Here is a 22,205-nt window from a genome sequence, read left to right on the forward strand (position 1 = left end):
AATTGGTTTCAATAAGTAGTAAGATCATCTAGGCTTTTTATGGCTTTAGAATGTTTATGAATGTTCTTGAACAGTTGGGATGAGGAATGAATCAATTTTTTTTGCCTTTCATAATATTGGCATGTAAGGATATGGAGATTTCTCTAAACTAGGATTTGTTGTTTCCTAGATTAAAGGATGGTCTGAGTTTCCTTTTGTATTAATTTCAAAACATTGTTGATATTTTGAAATAGTATTACAATGTGAATTACTGTCTACAAAAATTTTATTGAGACATTATCTCTAAACTTTCAGCTGGAGTTTGCTGACTTAGGCTACTTTCACACTAGCCTTTTTTTCAATACGTCGCAATGCATCGTTTAGGGGAAAAAATGCATCTGCAAAGTTGTCTGCAGGATGCGTTTTTGCCCCATAGACTAACATTATCGACGCATTGAGACGCATTGACACACGTCGCAACCGTAGTGCGACAGTTGCGCCGTGTTGTGGCGGACCGCCGGGAGATTTTTTGCTTCTGACGGTCCGCCATTTCTGACTGCGCATGCGCGCCGGAACTCCTCCCCCACCTCCCCACACCACACAATGGGGCAGCGGATGCGCTGGAAAATGCATCCGCTGCCCCCGTTGTGCGGCGCATTCACTGATAGCATCGGTAACCTCGGCCTGATGCACTGCGACGAGCCGAGCCCGACGCTAGTGTGAAAGCAGCCTAAGAGAGTGACGGTGACTGGGTCATAATCTGAGGATGAGTCCATAAAGTTTCCTATCAGATGTTAATTGTCAAGTGGAAGTAATTGACAGATATGAAAATGTAGTCTCTGGTAAGAGAAATGAGTGGAAGAGTACAGGGAAAAGTCTATTGTTGCCAGGTAGTGATGTTTTCATATGCAGACAATTACCATCTCAATTCATGTATCAACATCCCAATGGCCAACTGATAGATGTGCTATTATTTTGAAGGGTCGATAAATGGGTTTATGGTGAGATATTGGTTATAGCCCAGAAAGAATGTGCCTTCTGCAAAAAGTTTGAGATCCTTTAAGACTTTAATCAGTCAAGTAATCTGATGGATGTCTGGAATATAGATAAAAGCTTGTGTATATATAGTGTATATTTGGTAGATGCAATTAATCCCTTCAAAAAAAGAAATCCTCCATCTGCGTAAGAGTGATCTTAAAGAAGTTTAACATAACAGATTTATATTTATATTGCAGTAGCTCCTGACATGTATGAAACCATCAAGGAAAGTAATTTTTTGCTTTGTTATTATAGAGGGAGTCTATCATCTGCAAGTTACCAATTAAATCCCTCATATAGGTATATACAGGATTTCGCCCTATGAAAATTGGCAAGACCAAAGGGCTCAGTGCAACATTATACCGTGTCAGTTCAGTTTATAAATGAAACAGTATCATGTCTTTATTAATAGTACACTCTGCAATCGTGCTCACATAATATCATTGCAGGCTGTCATTGCTGGCTCCTATCTGCAGCAGAGTATGGAGGGGCATCTACACACCATGGCAAAAGTGATAATGAAAAACAATAGCATTATGTGAATGCAACTGCAATCTCAATGTGAATGTAGTGAGCCACTGATCATCAGTGCTAAACTCACTCAGCATCACTGACATTGCAGCTCTGCTCATATAGTGCCATTGCCGCCTCTCTTAGCTAGCTCAGTCTGGGTCAGCCATTTGGTTCAATACTGCATACATAAATCAGCAATGAGAGACCAAAATGACACTATGTATGCGTGACTGCAGATTACCCTGTCAATAAAGATATGACAGTGCTTAGTATGAAAGTTGAGAAGGTGTAAAGATGCACGGAGTCTTTTGGCCAGACCAAGAATTCACCAAAACACCCTCATATACATACAAAATAACAGTTTTTTATGCCAACTAGTCACTAAAAACTATATTACAGGCATTATTTTTATGAGGGCTAAGTCACCTACATACCTATATAAGTGGTATAGATAGCATGTTGGGAGTGACAGGCTCCCTTTAAAATGGGTTTCTTAGAAAGAAAAAGGTTCTGAATTTCAATTCTATTTGGTGAATTCACATCTTTAACATAAAAAGTTCAAAACAACAATTTCTATCATATAGGATCTTCTGATTATACCAAGACAAAAGAAGATAGATGATAGTACATTTATTTTAGGGAGAGGATTAGGGATGAGAAATCAAGCAAGCAAATACTATTTACACAGAAGCAGTGGGGAAACCTGCAAAGCTTTTTCTACGGTCATGAAGGTGTAAAACAAGACGTGTTAAAGTTCTCAACTGCATACTAACTTCCCAAAACTAGGTCCACCAAAGATCGAGAGTTAATCCCAGGAATGTTCTTAGCTCCAAACAATGGTGTGGATAATTATGTAGAGAGTTTCCAATTGAATATGAGGAAACAGGAGAAGCACTCATGCTAATGATGAGACTAGGCAAGTGAAAAAAACAAGTACATGCAGGTTTCACTTCAAACTGAACAACATAAAAATGTAATACAACTCGCAAGTAAGGTCCTATAATTGGCAATTACAATTTCATAAAATAATCAGTACTATAAGGCTATAAATTACAAACATGCACTTTATGAAGCACCATCTTATATAAGTGATGAAGAAATTAACTTTAGTCCCACTATAGAAGATATAAAAAATACAGTAGAGAAATTAAATCATTTATTTTAACTGAATAAAGATAGGATAAGGTCTACAGGAATGATTCCTTCTGGTGACCAATGATGACTTGAGAATGATGATAATTGTTCATCTTTGGAAACTTGAGTTGCTTATAATCCTCAAATTTTCAAGGTTGGGAAGTGGAGGGAGGTTTTTATTGTCTATGCTTGGCATTCAGGATAGAATAGATATAGCTGAAATGTGCAGGAGCAAACAGGCATTTTTGAGATGAGATAGAGTACTGTACAGATGATGATGTCATTTTTAAAGCCAAACCAATAGGAGAAATCTTGGATGATTTGGGCTGATAAATCTTCTAGTAGTGGTTCCGTTAAGCATACCTGTGCCAGGGTCAATGGAGCACTAGATTAGAAAAACAAGATCGCAGAGCATTCCTTAGTGATGCTTAATTTTTCTTAGGCTACAGTTAGAATTGCTGCTGTGTCAACATGGGAGAGTAAGTCCCAAATCATATCCTTAATCTTAACATTCTGCCTTAATCTTATTTTCCTGGTTCTCAATTAAAGTTAGAACTTGGCTTACTCAAGCAGTTTGATGGGCATTCTGAGAATTAAGAGCTCCAAGCAGATGGTTTTTATAGCATTCAAGCTGGCTGAATATTTGTTGTACTTTTGATTTAATTTCTAGTTCTAGGTAACTAGTTTTGCATGTGGAACCTGCATGACTATTTTACAGAGAAAGCCTTTTTAGCATGGGACAGAAACTGAACACCATTAATCATGCAACCTATACCTATGTATTCCACAGTTTCTAAGGCAGTAGATTCCTCCAATGTCAACTTGCCTAGTTAAAGCAGCAAGGTACAAGCATAGCTTTTCGTTAAGTAATTATTTAATTCATATAATAAAATATAATACCCGCGCTTTGAAATATGCACTAGTAAGATACCAATTAATGCAAAAATTATTGCGAATAATTACCTTTTAGGTAGTATACAGTGGGCTGTCTGACGCTGTATGTTGAGAGAGGCAATTTCAGGGGAATGTGTGTGAGTTCAACTAAAGTAAAAAAAAACAAAAAAACAAGGTATTTGGTATGCACACCTACTTAGCAGAAAATGTGCGGCAATTAAAGGTACTAGAGTGGGTGTATCTAGATAATGCTCCGCTACTTGCAGATACACATAAAAAATAGAGCACAATAAAATGAAGTCTTAGTGGAGGATATCCCTCTTAGATTGGCATTATAAGAACGACAGGACTTTTAGTGAATAAGAGAAAAGGTACCTGTGAACTAAGGTACGTTGTTTACGAGAGGAAATGTCCTTATTGTATAAAATAATGGAGCGGTACTTATCTCCTTAGTCCTATGAGTCCGGCTTGTAGGAGAGTTGCTGAGCGCACTGTCTCGACCGGTGACAGGCGCTCGTGGTGCTTTGCTGTACTAAGCAGCAGTATGCAGGACCTGCGTGACGTTCGGGTCATGTGACTAGCTCAATAACCAAGGTTATTGGCTCCTCTCACACACCGTACTGCATACAGGGGCACCACGTGACCGAGCTAGTCACCTGCACTAGCGCCGCTACAAAACACTCAATTTTCTTGTAATTATTTAATTCAGTTTTTTGTTTCTTCATTTTTGGGATACACAATTTCTATTTTTGCCTGTCTTGACCATTTTGGAATTATTTGTTATAGAAGTGGTTTTTCTTCCATTGTATTTCATGACAACAGATTTAAGCAGTGATGATCTTTAAATATCAAGGGTTGAGTCGTACACTTTTCAATCTAACAGATCAATTATCCAAATATGATTTTTAAGAACTGCATTATCAGGCCCATAAAAATAACTGTGTGACTTCCCTAAAAGAAACTGCAGTTCCCTAGGACTGCTGTTAAACATTAAATGCCAATAACTTTAATGGGAAAAATTGGTGCTTTGGCTCTAATAACAGCTTTTGTACTGTTAAAGAGAGGATAAAAGGACACTATAAATATTAATCCTAGTCAGGGCTGCAAATGCAGATTGAGACTTCCAATCGTGGACTAGGTCATGATGTTATGGCTTTTGTAGCATCTCTAATTGTGAGTGGGGAATTAGTTGGAGGCAGGAGCCACTCAATGAGGCAGTAGGGCTAGAGAAAGATCTGGAGTTACCAAACATTTAGGTCTGATGAAAGAGATTCCTCATGGCTGCAACCAGATCTAATCAACACCCTTAGGAAGATTAAAGGAATACATCCTCTGGGTAATCTGGCAGAAGTTCATATGGGTTCTGATTACTTAAGGAAAATCAGGAATCAGTTAAACCATCTCTGCAGTAATACAGAGTATTTCTCACCCTCTAATGTCACTACCATCTTGAAACTGCACTTTAGTCCTGTTCAGCTTGGGGACCGCAATCCTCCAATAAATTAATTCTTAATGACCATTACACACAATTAGGCATAATTAGTTACTCTACTTCACCTGTGAACTGTATCAATTTACATTAGATAAGTTAACTACTTTTATCTTACATAATGATAGTCTGGCAGAGCAGAATTGTGAAATACTATAAGCAGATCTCCATGTAAGGCAGCTATTCCTGAGAAGAAACACTCCTGTAGTTCCAAAATCTGATGACTGTTTTTTAAGAGACCCGGTATTAGGGGTCGAGTTCCTGCCTCTGCACAGGGGGAATCTCGGGCCATCTCCACTGCGGTCTCCCATTCTTCTCCTGCCGCAGTGGAGACTGCTCAGCAGAGACGTCGATCCCAGCGTCTCGCTCAGTCTTACACTGTGCTAAGAGTTACTGCTGCATTTCCTGCTTCTGCCATTGAAGTCAGTGCTGGGCAGCGGCGAGCAGACACTTCTGGGACTAAGTCCTGCTTTTCACGTTCTGAGCATGCCCAGAGTAAGATCTCTCAGTGGAGATCGAGGGTCACATGATCAGATACTGCAGCTAAGGTCATTGGTCCTTCTTGGAAGGTCCTTGTAGGTGCTAGGACTAAATCCTGCCTTGCACTCTGAGCATGCCCAGGGCAAAATCTCTCAGTGGAGATCTAGGGTCACATGCTCAGGTACTGCAGCAACTCCATTGGTTCTTCTTTGAAAGGTCCTAAACGTGCTGCAACTATTTAAGGCCCGCATGGCCGCACGGCCATGCGCTAGTATTGTCTATTGTTATGTGCTTTGCGCCAGTGTGGTCACATGAGAGTGTGTTCAGTGACCCGGCTGAAATAAGCCCTTAGAATGCTGGCACCTCCGGCGAGGAGTTTGTGTTTGGATGTGTTCAGGGACCCGGCTGAAATAAGCCCCTAGAATGCTGGCTCCTCCGGCGAGGAGTTTTGTGTACATGCGTGACCACTGACTGCTCTCTGTTTGGGCAGTTAGCCTGTTAAGTCTAACAGGGCACAGTGCTTCTCTTTCACGGCTACTCGGTGAATTAACTGAGTTAGTCTATACCGCCATATAGTTCCACCGTTTGCTAGCAGCAGGTACTCCTGCACGGTGGACCCCGGGCTGCGAAAGCACCAATATCAATAAAAACATCTCTATTTACTCGGTGCGTTCCGCTAGCCCTAACCCCCCGGGGCGGACATACTGCCTGTGCAGACAGTTTATCTGCAGAGGGGCCCATGAGGGAGGGCCAGGAAGCTCCATCAAAAAAGAAAATCTGTGCTGATCTATTCCTCATCTATTGTATGTGGCAGAACAAAGAAGGCAACATACAATACACAGCACAACTCACCAACTGCCTTCGGTAGAGTTTCCTGCTGTTGCACCCATCATGCAGGAAGCTCAGCAGTCAGAATTTGGAAGGAGGGATAAATTCCAGGCACACTGCAGTCTGCAGTGGTCATAAAAGACAGTTTAGAGTGGCTTTCTTGCTGTTTCCTGTGTTCTTCTGGGACATACAAGCTCATTGCACTGCACTGTAGATGTGCATTCCATGTAATTTATGTTCATCTGTCTAGTTAGTGTATTTAAGTGTGTGCGCACATCTGTAAATGTGTGTAACTCAGCGTTAATTTATGTGTATATATGATGTGTTTGTGGTAATGGTTATGTATGTAATTAATAAAAGTTGTGTGAGTGTATATATGAATCTATATAATTGAATTTGTGTATATATAGGTGCTTTTCACAAAATTTTAATATCATCAAAAAGTTAATTTATTTCAGTTCTTTAATACAAAAAGTGAAACTTATATATTATATAGAGTCATTACAAACAGAGTGAATTATTTCAAGTGTTTTTTTCTGTTACTGTTGATGATTATGGCTTACAGCCAATGAAAACCCAAAAGTCAGTATCTCAGTAAATTAGAATAATTAACAAAAAACACATGCAAAGGCTCCCTAAGCCTTTAAAAAGATGCCTTAGTCTTATTAGGCTCCATAATCATGGAGAAGATTGCTGACTTGACAGATGTCCAGAAGGAAGTCATTAATAAAAAATAAAAATAGAAATAGAACCCGGCACTCAACTTAGTGTAAAGATTGTTGGTGATTTTATTCTATCCCAAACAGTAGCATTACAAAACGTTTCAGTCCATACAAAAGACCTTTGTCAGTTGCGTACTGAGGGTTGTGATACAAATACTATGGTCAACCACAGGATAGCACTATGGGGAATGCCAAGAGGCTATGTTGTAATCAGATATGCTAGGTAACAGGAGGGTGGATGCAGTCTAAAGGTACTGTCACACTAGACGATATCGCTAGCGATCCGTGACGTTGCAGCGTCCTCGCTAGCGATATCGTCCAGTGTGACAGGCAGCAGCGATCAGGCCCCTGCTGGGAGATCGCTGGTCGGGGAAGAAAGTCCAGAACTTTATTTCGTCGCTGGACTCCCCGTAGACATCGCTGAATCGGCGTGTGTGACACCGATTCAGCGATGTCTTCACTGGTAACCAGGGTAAACATCGGGTAACTAAGCGCAGGGCCGCGCTTAGTAACCCGCTGTTTACCCTGGTTACCAGCGTAAAAAAACAAACAGTACATACTTACATTCAGCTGTCTGTCCCTTGCCGTCTGGTTCCTGCACTGACTGCTGGCCGTAAAGTGAAAGTAGAGCACAGCCACAGCGGTGAGTCACCGCTGTGTGACTCACCGCTGTGCTGTGCTTTCACTTTCACTTTACGGCCAGCAGTCAGTGCAGGAACCAGACGGCAAGGGACAGACAGCTGAATGTAAGTATGTACTGTTTGTTTTTTTACGCTGGTAACCAGGGTAAACAGCAGGTTACTAAGCGCGGCCCTGCGCTTAGTTACCCGATGTTTACCCTGGTTACCGGGGACCTCGGGATCGTTGGTCGCTGGAGAGCTGTCTGTGTGACAGCTCTCCAGCGACCAAACAGCGACGCTGCAGCGATCCGGATCATTGTCGGTATCGCTGCAGCGTCGCTAAGTGTGACGGTACCTTAAGTTGTAGCTGCTGACACGGTGTCCACTGTTGGTCTGGATACCGCGTCTGGGCCAGGAGCACACGCCAAGCACGCAGCTACATGCACATTTACTTTACGGCTTTAAAACCAAGGTAACCGCCCTACACAATTTCCTTTGGGCTCTGTCCAAATAGTCCATAAGTACATACCTGATGAAAGCCCCAAACTTGGGGACCGAAACGTTTGTTGGTACTACAAAATAAAACCTCTCACAAAAGCATTAAGTTGAGTGCCAGGTTCTTCTTTCTATTATCACATGGTGTGGGAACCTACCTGGGCACCACCATTAGTAGTGCACACATACTCATCCACAGATGTATCCAGGAAATGGGCAGCAAGTATTGCATTCTTTGTGTGAAGCCACTCATGACCAATAGATAATGCCAGAAGCATCTTACCTGGGCCAAGGAGAAAAAGAACTGGACTTTTGTTCAGTGGTCTTAGGTGTTGTTTTCAGATGAAAGTAAATTTTGCAATTCATTTGCAAATCAAGATCCCAGAGTCTGAAGGAAAAGTGGAGAGACACACAATACACACAGTTAAAACTGCTTGATGTCTAGTGTGAAGTTTCCACAATCAGTGATGGTTGGGGAGCCATGTCTTCTGCTGGTGTAGGTCCACTGTGTTTTATCAGGACCAAAGTCAGCACAGCCATCTACCAGGAATGTTTAGAGCACTTCATGCTTCCCTCTACTAACAAGCTTTTTGAAGGTGGAAATGTCATTTTCCAGCAGGACTTGGCACCTGTACACACTGCGTAAAGTACCAATACCAGGTTTAAAAACAACAGTATCACTGTGCTTGATTGCTCAGCAAACTCACCTGATTTTAACCCCATAGAGAATATATGGGTTATTGTCAAAAAGATGATGCGAGACACCAGACCCAACAATGCAGACAAGCTGAAGGCTGCTATCAAAGCAACCTGGGCCTCAATAACACCTCAGCAGTGTCACAGGCTGATCACCTCCATGCCACTCCACATTGCTGCAGTAATTGTTGCAAAAGGAGCCCCAACCAAGTATTGAGTGCATTTACTGAACATACATACATTTCAGTAGGCCAACATTTCAGATTTTAAAATAATTTTTCAAGCTGCTATTATAAAGTATTCTAATTTATTGAGATAATGACTTTTGAGTTTTCATTGGCTGTAAGCCATAAACATCGACATTAACAGAAATACACACTTGAAATAGATCACTCTGTTTGTAATAACTCTAAATAATAAGTTTCACTTTTTGTATTGAAGAACTTAAATTAACTTTTTGATGCTATTCTAATTTTGTGAGAAACACATATTTGTTTGTGCATGTGTAATACATAAAAGTGTGTAATGTGTATAATGTTTCCGTATGTAATGTACATAAGCATTTATATTCTTAATGTGTGCATGCATGTGAAATATGTTCCCCATACATTAAGACTGGTATTGTGCATGCTAGTCTTACATGGATTGTTCAGAACTTCTATATTGACAGCCTTAGCCTTAGAATAATTCAACAATATCTTATCGGTGGGAATGCAACACCTGTAACCCCCTCCAATCAGCTGTTCCTGATGCCAGAGGCAGCCAGATGTGCTCACTTGCAGAGTTGCAATCAACTGCATAGTTCCCTCTGTATTGCACTTCAGCCATTGGCATTGGGAACAGCTGATTGGTGGGGGGAGCTGAGTTTTTTACTCCCACCAAACAAATATTGATGACCTATCCTAAGAATAGGACATCATTATATGTCCTGAACAATCCTTTTAATGAAGACATCACTGGAGTAAGATGCCTCCACAAATTACAAGTGTTTTGAATCTCCATCCATATTTCTCCGGTTACTGACACGAGTATAGAGCGCCTCTCTGTCTCGGTGCTGGGGTTATCATGGTGGCTGGACCCGGTCCGTGACCCTGCTAAGGGGCATCCAATGAAAGGGGTGATGATAGTTTGTCAAGGGTTCGTGACGCCACCTGTGGTATTCGGTCGGGGTGACCGACGCTACTTAGGGGTCCGCTGGGGTGATAGAATGGCAGCTAGATGGTATACCTTCCCACAGGTGAAGTATATCCCCAGGGCTTCCCAGTAGTGTAGGTGGCGATGGTGTGAGGCGCAGTTAATAACGAGGACACAGGGTTGCCATCTCTTTACCTTTTACTGAAGACTTTGGGATCCTCAATCCAGAGCACTGTTAACAGGGCTGTCTGAGACCGACCGGTCCGAAGGCACATCCAGAGTTCCCTTTGCAGGTAGAAATCAGTGCCTACCACTAGCGCCTGTGTGTTGTAGTTCTTCCCTGCTGAGCATTCGGGATAGTCCTCACAACTCTCGTGTTCGTTCTTTCTCTCTCTCTCTCCATCCCCCAAGTTTATCTGGATAGGACGCACCCGATTGACGGGAAGGCTCGGAGCTATTCTGGGACCCTAGAGACGCCCCTCTCCACGCTTGCCCCCTATGTCTTCTTAGGTGATGTATGGTAGACAGCCAACCTATAATCAACTGTCCTGCGGTATTTGAAGTAATGCTTGAAGTCAGTTACTCCCTCGGTGTTCCGGTCACCGGCTACGCGCCTCAGTAGGATGTTGCCATTCTCGGGGCACGACTCATACTGGCTCTCCTTTGTGCTTCGATCTCGTTTCTCACTTTTCCACAATATCCTTCTCCTCATGTCCTTCCTTGGGATACCGCCGCAAGGTAGTGCAGGCGCGGTTCCGTCCCTCTCTATCCTTTCTGCTAGGCCCCTGTCAGGAACCCACCCCTGACAGGTCCTCCCTGGAGCTCTCCCAGGCTGTGTTCTGTCCTAACTTCCTATCCGACCCCCAGTTTTACCAGTGTGAGGAGTGGCCTAATACATAGTGCCTTTTGCTCCCCCTGGTGGTCGGAGTGTGAAGTGTAATGTGTGCTTGTGATACCTGGTCAGGTGAACTCCTTTAGTGCAATCAGACATAACATCACTCCCCTTAGTGGCAGAGCTACATTACTGCAAAGACCAGGACTCTGGGGCGCTGCAAGTACACTTTCTGGGTAGTTTACTCCATTAAATTGGCATAAATTCTGATGAGTTTACTGGGTAGACTAAGTGATATCCTATCCCATGCCAGCTCTGTCCACTTTGGGAAAGTTGGCCATCACTGGACTGCCAAAATTCGCAGAATGTTTGCGCAACTACGAGACGCAAATATTTTTGGTGACAATCAAGGTGTTTTGCATCAGCATTCTGAGGAAAACACGTTGGGTATATGCATAATGTGTATATTAGCTTCATGTGTGCATGTATAATATGTGTTTATATTGTGTCCATGCATGTGTATGTGCATATTTGATTTAATAAGTTTGTGTACATCTATGTAATGTGTCAATGTGTGCATAATACGCTACCGTTCAAAAGTTTAGGATCACTTAGAAATTTCCTTATTTTTTAAAGAAAAGCACAGTTTTTTTTTAATGAGGCTAACATTTAGGCTATGTACCCACGTTCAGGAACGTATGCAGAATTTGTCTAAGCCAATACGGACTCCTTTCGCAGGAAATCCGCCTTATTTTTTTCGCATTATCATGTTATTTGCACGTTTTTTTCACTGATTTTTCGTGTATTTTTTCCGGAGCTTCCCATTACAATAATGTAGCAGCAAATCTGCAGATTTTCCGCAAAATTAATAAACATGCTGTGTTTTTTTCCCCAATGCGCTTTTTTTTCTACATATGCATTAAAATGATGGGATGCTTAATGTACGCATTTTTTATGCATTTTTGCTGCGGAAAACTACCGGAAAATGTAAAAAAAAGTGCGAAAAATCCTGAACGTGGGCACATAGCCTAAATGATTCAGAAATACACTCTATACATTGTTAATGTGGTAAATGACTATTTTAGCTGTAGACGTCTGTAATGCAGTATCTTCATAGAAGTATAGAGGCCCATTTCCAACAACCTTCATTCCAGTGTTCTTATGGTACTTTGTGTTTGCTAACTGTGTAAGAAGGCTAATGGGTGGTTACAGTACCCTTGAAAACTCGTAACGAAGTATGTTAGCACAGCTGAAAACAGTTTTGGCTGATTAGAGAACCTATAAACCTGACCTTCCTTTGAGCTATTTGAGAATCTGGAACATTACATTTGATGGTTCCATTAAACACGCAAATGGCCAGAAAAAAAGAACTTTTATGTGAAACTTGACAGTCTATTCTTGTTCTTAGAAATGAAGGCTATTCCATGCGAGAAATTGCCAAGAAACTGAAGATTTCCTACTACGGTGTATACTACTTCCTTCAGAGGAGAGCAAAAACAAGGTCTAACCAGAGTAGAAAGAGAAGTGGGAGGCCCCGCTGCACAACTGAGCAACAAGACAAGTACATTAGAGTCTGTAGTTTGAGAAATCGACGCATCACAGTTCCTCAACTGGCAGCTTCATTAAATAGTACACGCAAAACGCCAGTGTCAATGTCTACAGTGAAGATGCGACTCTGGGATGCTGGCCTTCAGAGCAGAGGGGCAAAGAAAAAGCCATATCTGAGACTGGCTAATAAAAGATTAATATGGGCAAAAGAACAAAGACATTGGACAGAGGAAGATTGGAAAATGTGTTATGGACAGACGAATCCAAGTTTGAGGTGTTTGAATCACATAGAAGAATCTTTGTGAGATGCAGAACAACTCAAAAGATGCTTGAAGAGTGCCTGACACCATCTGTCAAGCATGGTGGAGGTAATGTGATGGTCTGGGGTTGCTTTGGTGCTGCTAAAGTGGGAGATTTGTACAAGGTAAAAGGGATTTTGAATAAGGAAGGCTATCACTCTATTTTGCAACGCCATGACATACCCTGTGGACCTCGCTTGATTGGAGCCAATTTCATCCTACAAGAGGACAATGACACAAAGCACACCTCTAAATTATGCAAGAACTATTTAGGAAAGTAGCAGGCAGCTGGTATTCTATCTGTAATGGAGTTACTACCAGCGTAGTCACCAGATCTCAACCCCATTGAGCTGTTGTGGGAGCAGCTTGACCGTATGGTACGCAAAAAAGTGCCCATCAAGCCAAACCACCAGATTACCTCAGCAAATTAACTGCTAGAATGCCAAAGGTCTGCAATGCTGTTATTGCTGCAAAGGGAGCGTTCTTTGATGAAAGCAAGTTTGAAGGAAAAAATTATTATTTCAAATAAAAATCTTTTTTTTTAACCTTATCAATGTCTGGACTAGATTTTCAATTCATTTGGCAACTGATTTGATTAATATAAGTATGAGTTTTCATGGAAAACACAAAATTGTCTGGGTGACCCTAAACTTTTGAACAGTAGTGTAAATACATACATGTGTGCAATGTGGATATTCATGTGTTTTGGCATACTTTTTATATAGAGACTATATTGATGCTCGATAATCCTAAGTCAGACTCATCCTGCATGTAGCATAGCAATGTGCCGGTATTTGTAGTCTCCCTGACTCTCCGATCTGGCTGTCGAGTTAAAGTCTGCCAGAAAGATGTTCGACTGCTTCATTGATGTGAATTATTCCCAGTACTCAAATCGAGCACCAGCGCAGTCCAAGGTGCTTTATTTGAGTACCGAGCACTGTAGCATTTTACCGCTCACTCATCCCTAATAGAGACGTGTAATGTGTACATGCATATACAGAACATGTGTAGGTGCATATTTTATGTATGAATGTCTAATCTTTGCATAATATGATTCTATTCATCCTGCTGTGTATACATATATGTGTACAAGCATATGTAAGTGATTATGGGCATTATATATGCCAGTGTACATTCATGAGGTGGCCCGACGTACTTCCAGCACAAATGCCCATTGCTGCTTGTGTCAGCCCTTGAAGAGATTGATTTATTAAATAATATGCAATTTTCCTAATTGTGATTCATCATCGTGCATAGCCTCAGGCAATTCAGTTTCCCAGTTCTGCCTTCTGCTTCATTAATTGACTAAACACGCTTTGCTTGGTTCTATGTAAACATGCTCCCATTCACACAATAAAAAAGCCAAATCCTCTTTTGTCAGGCAATTTGATTGTTCATGCTTGCAGAAAAATCTTTGTTATAAGATGGGCGAACCCAAACAGGAAAGTTTGGGGTCCATGCCGAACACCTACTGTTCAGGCATGGACTCCAAGCACAAAATTCTCCTGGAAGTCCGTGTTACTGGTCGGGTTCTGCACCCTGAATATTGGGTGTTTCCCATGATGTCATCTGCATGACAACATGAGAAACACCGGCGGCACTGATTGTTTATCAAAAATAAAAGGGAACCCATGCCATTTTTAAAATTGTATTTATTTATAGCGCAGGCGCTGGCTGATGAATACTCCCATGAGTGAAAAGTAGAGAACAACAAGACACTCAACAAAAAATGACTTGTGGATGGTGCTCAAGTAGGGTATCCAATAGTGTTGAGCATTCCGATACCGCAAGTATCGGGTATCGGCTGATATTTGCGGTATCGGAATTCCGATACCGAGTTCCGATATTTTTGTGATATTGGGAATTGGTATTGGGATTAAGATTCATGTGTAAAATAAAGAATAAAAATAAAAAATATTGATATACTTACCCTCGTACGCGCCCTGGTTGTCACCGCTGCAACCGCCATGCTTCAGTTCCTAAGAATGAGCGCGTTAAGGACTTTCGATGACCATAGAAAATACCTTCCGATATTTGTGTCCCATTGACTTGTATTGGTATCGGATATCGGTATCGGCGATATCCGATATTTTTCGGATATAGGCCGATACCATCCGATACCGATACTTTCAAATATCGGACGGTATCGCTCAACACTAGTATCCAACCCATAATCTAAGCAAAAATAAACTTGGCACTCAAATTGATAAAAGATGAGGAAAATTAATTTATTTTGTATCCAGACAAAAATAGAAGAAATAAATGAACGTTTTCAGTCTTACATTGGACCTTCATCAGAGTTTCTTGCTGGTTCAGAAGGATAAGACAGTGTGGTTCAAATAAGATGGAAGGATGATAAGAGGAAAATGCCTGAATGCTATTTAAGGAGGCAAGATTAAATGTGGCTAAATTAAATGTAGCGCGTCCATAAATGGCGACTGCCGTCACTGTGGTAGAGTACTGGATGCTGCTTGGGGAATAAGAATTCAGAATTCAGTTCAGCATGTCCTTTACAGGTAATTACTATTGCTATTACCAAGTGCTGACTGCGGCATCTTTAGATCAGATTATGTGCAGCGCATCCATGTGAGGCGACTGTGGTCGCTGCTCCAAAGTGCTGCATGTGTGGAGGTCCCGGGAGCTGGACTCCCATGAGCCGCAACCTGCTATTGATGTTATCAGTGACAGTAGCCATATGCTGATGGGAGTAGTAAACTTTTTACCTCCGTTCACAGCTGCTGGCTCACGCTGTCATCTGACAGCTTGGGAACCGCAGCTCTCTAACTGGCAGTAACGATCTTACCTCTGATTAGAGCCAGCGTTTGCAAATGACAGCATGGCAAACAATGTGTGTTTGGGCCTCCATTCATTTGATTGGGGTCCTGGTTCTAGTTCCGTTTTGGTACCCAAACCAAAGTTTTTATAACTGTTTGGCTGAACCTGCCGGAACCCGAACATCCAGGAGATCACCCATCACTATTTGAAAGCAGTACAACTTAAAGGGAATGTGCTGCCAGCAACATGATGTTGTTAAGGATAGATGTAATGTACTTTCTGTGACCATTGGCTTTGTTGGCCTATGTAGACAAGCTAGTCCTTTCAGGAGGATAAATAGTGTTGCCACCATTCCATTATGATCATGGATGCAATGTGAGCATTTGTCAATGTAAAGTGGTTAATGGAGATGGTAAAATCTTGAAATTGGTAGAAATTGCGGATACTCCAATTGCCCTGAAAAGATACAAAAAATACTCTGAGGTCTCCATCCCTTTCTAGCTAATTAAAACAGAAAATACATTCAGACTTACATTGATATGGATAAATAAATAGAAACTTTTCTCCAATGCTTTTTTGTCACACACACTATTAATACAGTGAAGCAATAAAGCACACATATTTGCACCAGTGATCAACTAATGCCTTCACTGACTAATGCATTCTTCTGTATTTTAAAAATAGTAGTGGGTATTTTCACAATTTATACAAATTTCATATATGAATATATATACAGCTCTGGCAAAAATTAAGAGACCACCTCATCAAAACTCTGTCACAATCAGCCCAATCTCCAGACCTGAACCCCATTGAAAACCTCTGGAATGTAATCAAGAGGATGATGGATAGTCACAAGCCATCAAACAAATAGAACTGCTTAAATTTTTGCGCCAGAAGCAGTGTGAAAGACTGGTGGAAAGTATGCCAAGACACATGAAAGATGTGATTAAAAATCATGGTTATTCCGCAAAATATTGATTTCTGAACTCTTCCTGAGTTAAAACATTAGTATTGTTGTTTATAGATGATTATGAACTTGTTTTCTTTGTATTATTTGAGGTCTGAAAGCACTGGATTTTTTTTTTAAATTTGACCATTTCTCCTTTTCAGAAAAAAAATACAAAATGTATTACTTGGAAATTCGGAGACATGTGGTCAGAAGTTTATAGAATAAATGAACAACTTACATATTACTCAAAAATATACCTATAAAGAGAAAAATCAAACTGAACATTTTGCAGTGGTTTCTTAATTTTTGCCAGAGCTGTATGTACATTATATACAGTACAGACCAAAAGTTTGGACACACCTTCCTATTTAAAGATTTTTCTGTATTTTCCTGACTATGAAAATTGTACATGGAATTCAAGAAAACCGGCGCACAGCCATGGAAAAATATATATAAACAGGGGGTGCAAGCAGTAGAATAGACTGAACAAGAAAAAAAAAGAAGAAAAGACACTACTACAATATGCACACCACCCAAAAATCATATAATACAAAACACTTTATTGGCACACATAATAAAAACATAATTAAAATCACTATGCCACTATGTACATCCCGGATCAAATTTCAATATACAGCCTGTTAAGCAAAACAATGGAATATATAATAAGGCAAGTAAACACCAGGCACTTAAGGAGACAGGCTGTAGTACAAGTCCTCCTGGGTACTTCAGCCTGTCTCCTTAAGTGCCGGTTTGTATTATACTACAACTTTGTTAACCATTGTATGGTTCCATGCTGGTACTTGGGGATTTTTCTGCTAGCATCATATGGGTAGCCTGGTGTTTACTTGCCTTCTAGGGTTTTGTAAAGTTTATCATGCCCTGTATATGCTCTTAGATACCCCATGAGCCGCTAGAAAGGGTGGTATGATCTTATATATTATATATTCCATTGTTTTGCCTAACAGGCTGTATATTGAAATTTGACCCAGGTTGTACATAGTGGCATAGTGATTTTAATTATGTTTTTATTATGTGTGCCAAAAAAGTGTTTTGTATTATACGATTATTGGGTGGTGTGCACTATGAAAATTGTACATTCACACCGAAGGCATCAGAACTATGAATTAACACATGTGGAATTATATACTTAACAAAAAAGTGTGAAACAACTGAAATTATGTCTTATATTCTAGGTTCTTCAAAGTAGCCACCTTTTGCTTTGATGACTGCTTTGCACACTCTTGGCATTCTCTTGATGAGCTTCAAGAGGTAGTCACTGAGAATGGTTTTCACTTCACAGGTGTGCCCTGTCAGGTTTAATAAGTGGAATTTCTTGCCTTATAAATGAGGTTGGGACCATCAGTTGTGTTGTGCAGAAGTCTGGTGAATACACAGCTGATAGTCCTACTGAATAGACTGTTAGAATTTGTATTATGGCAAGAAAAAAGCAGCTAAGTAAAGACAAATGAGTGGCCATCATTAATGAAGGTCAGTCAGTCCGAAAAATTGGGAAAACTTTGAAAGTGTCCCCAAGTGCATTGGCAAAAACCATTAAGCGAAACAAAGAAACTGGCTCACATGAGGACCACCCCAGGAAAGGAAGACCAAGAGTCACCTCTGCTTCTGAGGATAAGTTTATCCGAGTCACCAGCCTCAGAAATCGCAGGATAACAGCAGCTCAGATTAGAGACCAGGTCAATGCCACACAGAGTTCTAGCAGCAAACACATCTCTACAACAACTGTTAAGAGGAGACTTTGTGCAGCAGGCCTTCAAGGTAATATAGGCGCTAGGAAACCACTGCTAAGCACAGGCAACAAGCATAAGAGACTTGTTTGGGCTAAAGAACACAAGGAATGGTCATTAGACCAGTGGAAATCTGTGCTTTGGTCTTATGAATCCAAATTTGAGATCTTTGGTTCCAACCACTGTGTCTATGTGCGATGCAGAAAAGGTGATTGGATGGACTCTACATGCCTGGTTTCCACCGTGAAGCATGGAGGAGGAGGTATGATGGTGTGGGGGTGCTTTGCTGGTGACACTGTTGGGGATTTATTCAAAATTGAAGGCATGCTGAACTAGCATGGCTACCACAGTTGGACCATCAAATATTTTTCAACAGGACAATGACCACAAACACACCTCCAGGCTGTGTAAGGGCTATTTGACCAAGAAGGAGAGTGATGGGGTGCTACGCCAGATGACCTGGCCTCCACAGTCACCAGACCTGAACCCAATTGAGATGGTTTGGGGTGAGCTGGACCGCAGAGTGAAGGCAAAAGGGCCAACAAGTGCTAAGCATCTCTGGGAACTCCTTCAAGATTGTTGGAAGACCATTCCTGGTGACTACCTCATGAAGCTCATCAAGAGAATGCCTAGAGTGTGCAAAGCAGTCATCAAAGCAAAAGGTGGCTATTTTGAAGAACCTAGAATTTAAAACATATTTACAGTTGTTTCACACTTTTTTGTTAAGTATATAATTCCACATGTGTTCTTTCATAGTTTTGATGCCTTCAGTGTGAATTTACAATTTTCATAGTCATTAAAATACAGAAAAATCTTTAAATGAGAAGGTGTGTCCAAACTTTCGGTCTGTACTGTATATACATATATGTGTGTATATAGATAGATAGATAGATAGAGATACACACATATATATATACATACTCTCACACATATAGTGTATATACAGCAGGAGATGAAATAATTATTGAACACGACACCAAATTCACAAGTAAATGTATTTCTATAGATACTATTGACTTTATATTATCTCCACATGATGGTAACAACACATCCCATCCACAAAGGTGAGAAAATCAAACACAAACATAAGTTAGCTGACAGTCCCTCTTGTTTTGAATAATGCGAATATTAGAAGGTTTCTTTTTACCCGAAAATGATGATTAAAGCAGGCAGGTGTGAAAAAGTGTCTTATAAATGGAAAATTAAACCTTTCTCCGACAAGATATATTACAAAGTTATTTATTTATTGATTCAAAGTTTATTGAAATTATAGTGGTCACATTAATTCTGATTGTTCCTATTTCTATTAATATAAAATGAAAATAAAATTACAAATAGGTAAAAAAAATTAAACTCGAAATTCGCAATTAAAAATTTTTAAAATGAAAAATAAAAATGTGTCAATCAAAAACATGAGACTGCATTAGGGAGGAGATATGCATATCCTCATATATTGGAACCAGCAAAGAAGCACATAACATGTTACAAAGTTTTGCTTACTGTTTGTGTCCCTATTATATGGTGCCTCCTGAGATGGCACCATTATCATGCTAATAAGTTTTCTTTAATGCCACAAAATAACATTGCTTTCTAATTATAGTTTATTAAATTATATTAGTACTGTGAGTGGACAGCACATTCATTGTACTGATATCTTGAAAGAAATGTAATCATCATATTGTCATTATTTTTACAAAATATGTCTCTTTGATATATAGTACTCAAATAATAATGAACCACTATTAGCAATATGTAAACTAGATGTCAGTTGGATGAATTCTTAGGGTTATCTTTAATGCCTGGAAGAGGTGAATGGGCTAATCTTTTCCGCCGGCTTTGATATCATTGTCTTGCAGGTATATCTTCATATCACTATTCCCTGGGACAAATTACCTATCCTAATCTATTTCTGTCTGACAACTGGCAAACATCCTATTAAAGAAACAGAAAAACAAGAAATCTAATAATGCAGTGTACAAGAAAAAAATACATTTAAGACATACTTTCCCCTACAGCTATAATTTATCATAACATGGGAGCAGGTGTAGAAAATAGGTAGAGGCTGTTATCCGTCTTCAAATAGATGAGTAATTATGATCATGTGCCATTTTAGAAGATACGGTTGGATTAAGGTATAATACAGTCCACACACATATATGTAAGCTTACAGTGTACTGTACATATAAAATAAACTACATTGTAGTTTGAGTTGTATGATTACTTAACATAAAGAAACTTCAGGTTCAGGTTCTGTTGAGACATCCTATTCATTCATAATTGGGTCCGCCAGGTTTCTGTCATAGGTTCAGGTATTTGCAATGGCAAGAATAATTTATTTTATTGTGTTTTTTAATGGCAAAAAATAGAGACTCTACAAAGCAATTCTGGCCCTAGAACTCTATTATAAGTCAACATTATACCTCAGTATTTAAAGCGAACCTGTCACCAGAATTTTGCTCAGTAAACCAATGACACTGTCAGGTTGGTGCTGTTGTACTGATGAAAATGATATCTTGGTTGATGAAATCCATCTTGTGGTTGTTGTTTAATTTGTATTTGTAATTTAATTAATTGAGATTCTGGTGCGTCGGGGTGGGGTTTTGGGTGGAGCTTCACATGGTGCTCCGTTTACATATGTATCCTTTTGGGCTTATGACATGTCACTGATCCTCCAGTGATCTGCCTCCTATTTTACACAATGCATATACTAATGTGTGGTTAAAAAAAAAATTAACAGCCGGTAAAGATGTATATGTAAGCAGAGGACCACGATCAGATTAAACATCAACCAAAAGACAGATTTCAGCAACCAAGGTATCATTTTAATCAGTAACCTGAGAGTGGCTTTAGTTTATTAAGCAAAATCCTGCTGACAGGTTCATTTTAATAGAATTATTCAGTTGTTGAATCCACTTTGATATTCATTTACTTTGTTTCAGCCTCAGGGTGACACTGTTGTGTTTTTTTCTCTAATCCTAGTGGTATCTGCCACTTGAAGCTTGGGGTTACCTTGATACCCAAGTTGCTCCCTTCTTTGAGCCTGAGCAGGCTTGCACCATTTAATTTTGGGACTTTCACCCCCAGTTCCAGTTAAAAGCTTAGATTCCTGGCTGCTTTTGATCTACATCGTGCACACTGCTTATTTGATGAATATGTTTTCTCCTCTCCCTATATTTTAACTACCCTCTACCTGACATTTCTGCTCGCTCTTATTCTTGACCTGAGTTGACATAGAATCCCAACAATCTTGTTCCAAACATTCAAGGGGTTGACCTCTACTTTTTCATTGATGGCCTGTCCTTGGGATAGGCCATCAATAACTGAACGATGAAGTAGGATCTACAGTACCTAGCCGCGGCCAGTACAGATTTTAAAGTGCTGCTGACTTCCTGCAGCATCTGACCACTTCTTGCCTCAGCTGGCAACAGCAGACCTTAAGGACAGGCCTTCAATAATAAAGCATTAGCCAAGCTCCTTTAAATGCCTTATGTTGTCAAATGTATTCTGAGGTCCTCCCCTAAGTATCTTTCAGAGTGTATTGCTTGAAGTTCTGCCTTCTAAGTTTTGGCAGCCCTTGTGCATTGCGCATAAACTTTATAAGTCTAGGAGTACCATTAACAATCAATCCTAATTTGATTACCTTGGCTTATCTATGGACTCATCACACTTCCCACCCCCTAACAAATGTCCTCCTGTAGTATTTTTTAAATATTGTGCTTGTTTCTTATTAATCTATTTGTAATCTTGCCTGAAGAAGGAGCTACTGTGCTCTGAAAGCTGCAAACATATTATTTTCTGGTTAGCCAATAAAGGTATCACTACTAGAATACTTCTGTCATCATTGGGCAGAAAAATATTCACATCGATTTGTAATTATTAAAATGTAAAATATACAGCTCTGGCAAAAATTAAGAAACCACTGCAAAATGTACAGTTTGTCTGATTTTTCTCTTTTTAAGTATATTTTTGAGTAAAATGTAAATTGTTTATTCTATAAACTTCTGACAACATATCTCTGAATTTTCAAGTAAT

The 22,205-nt window shown here is 40.1% G+C and overlaps 1 protein-coding gene across 1 annotated transcript in view; it reads left to right on the top strand.

The window, feature by feature from the left end:
• Positions 1-22,205, top strand: part of GRID1 (glutamate ionotropic receptor delta type subunit 1) — a 2,008,846-nt gene that overhangs the window by 1,637,634 nt on the left and 349,007 nt on the right. The gene's annotated exons all lie outside the window — the stretch shown is intronic.

The sequence above is a fragment of the Ranitomeya imitator genome, chromosome 2 (assembly GCF_032444005.1).
Source record: "Ranitomeya imitator isolate aRanImi1 chromosome 2, aRanImi1.pri, whole genome shotgun sequence".
Lineage (NCBI taxonomy): Eukaryota > Metazoa > Chordata > Amphibia > Anura > Dendrobatidae > Ranitomeya > Ranitomeya imitator.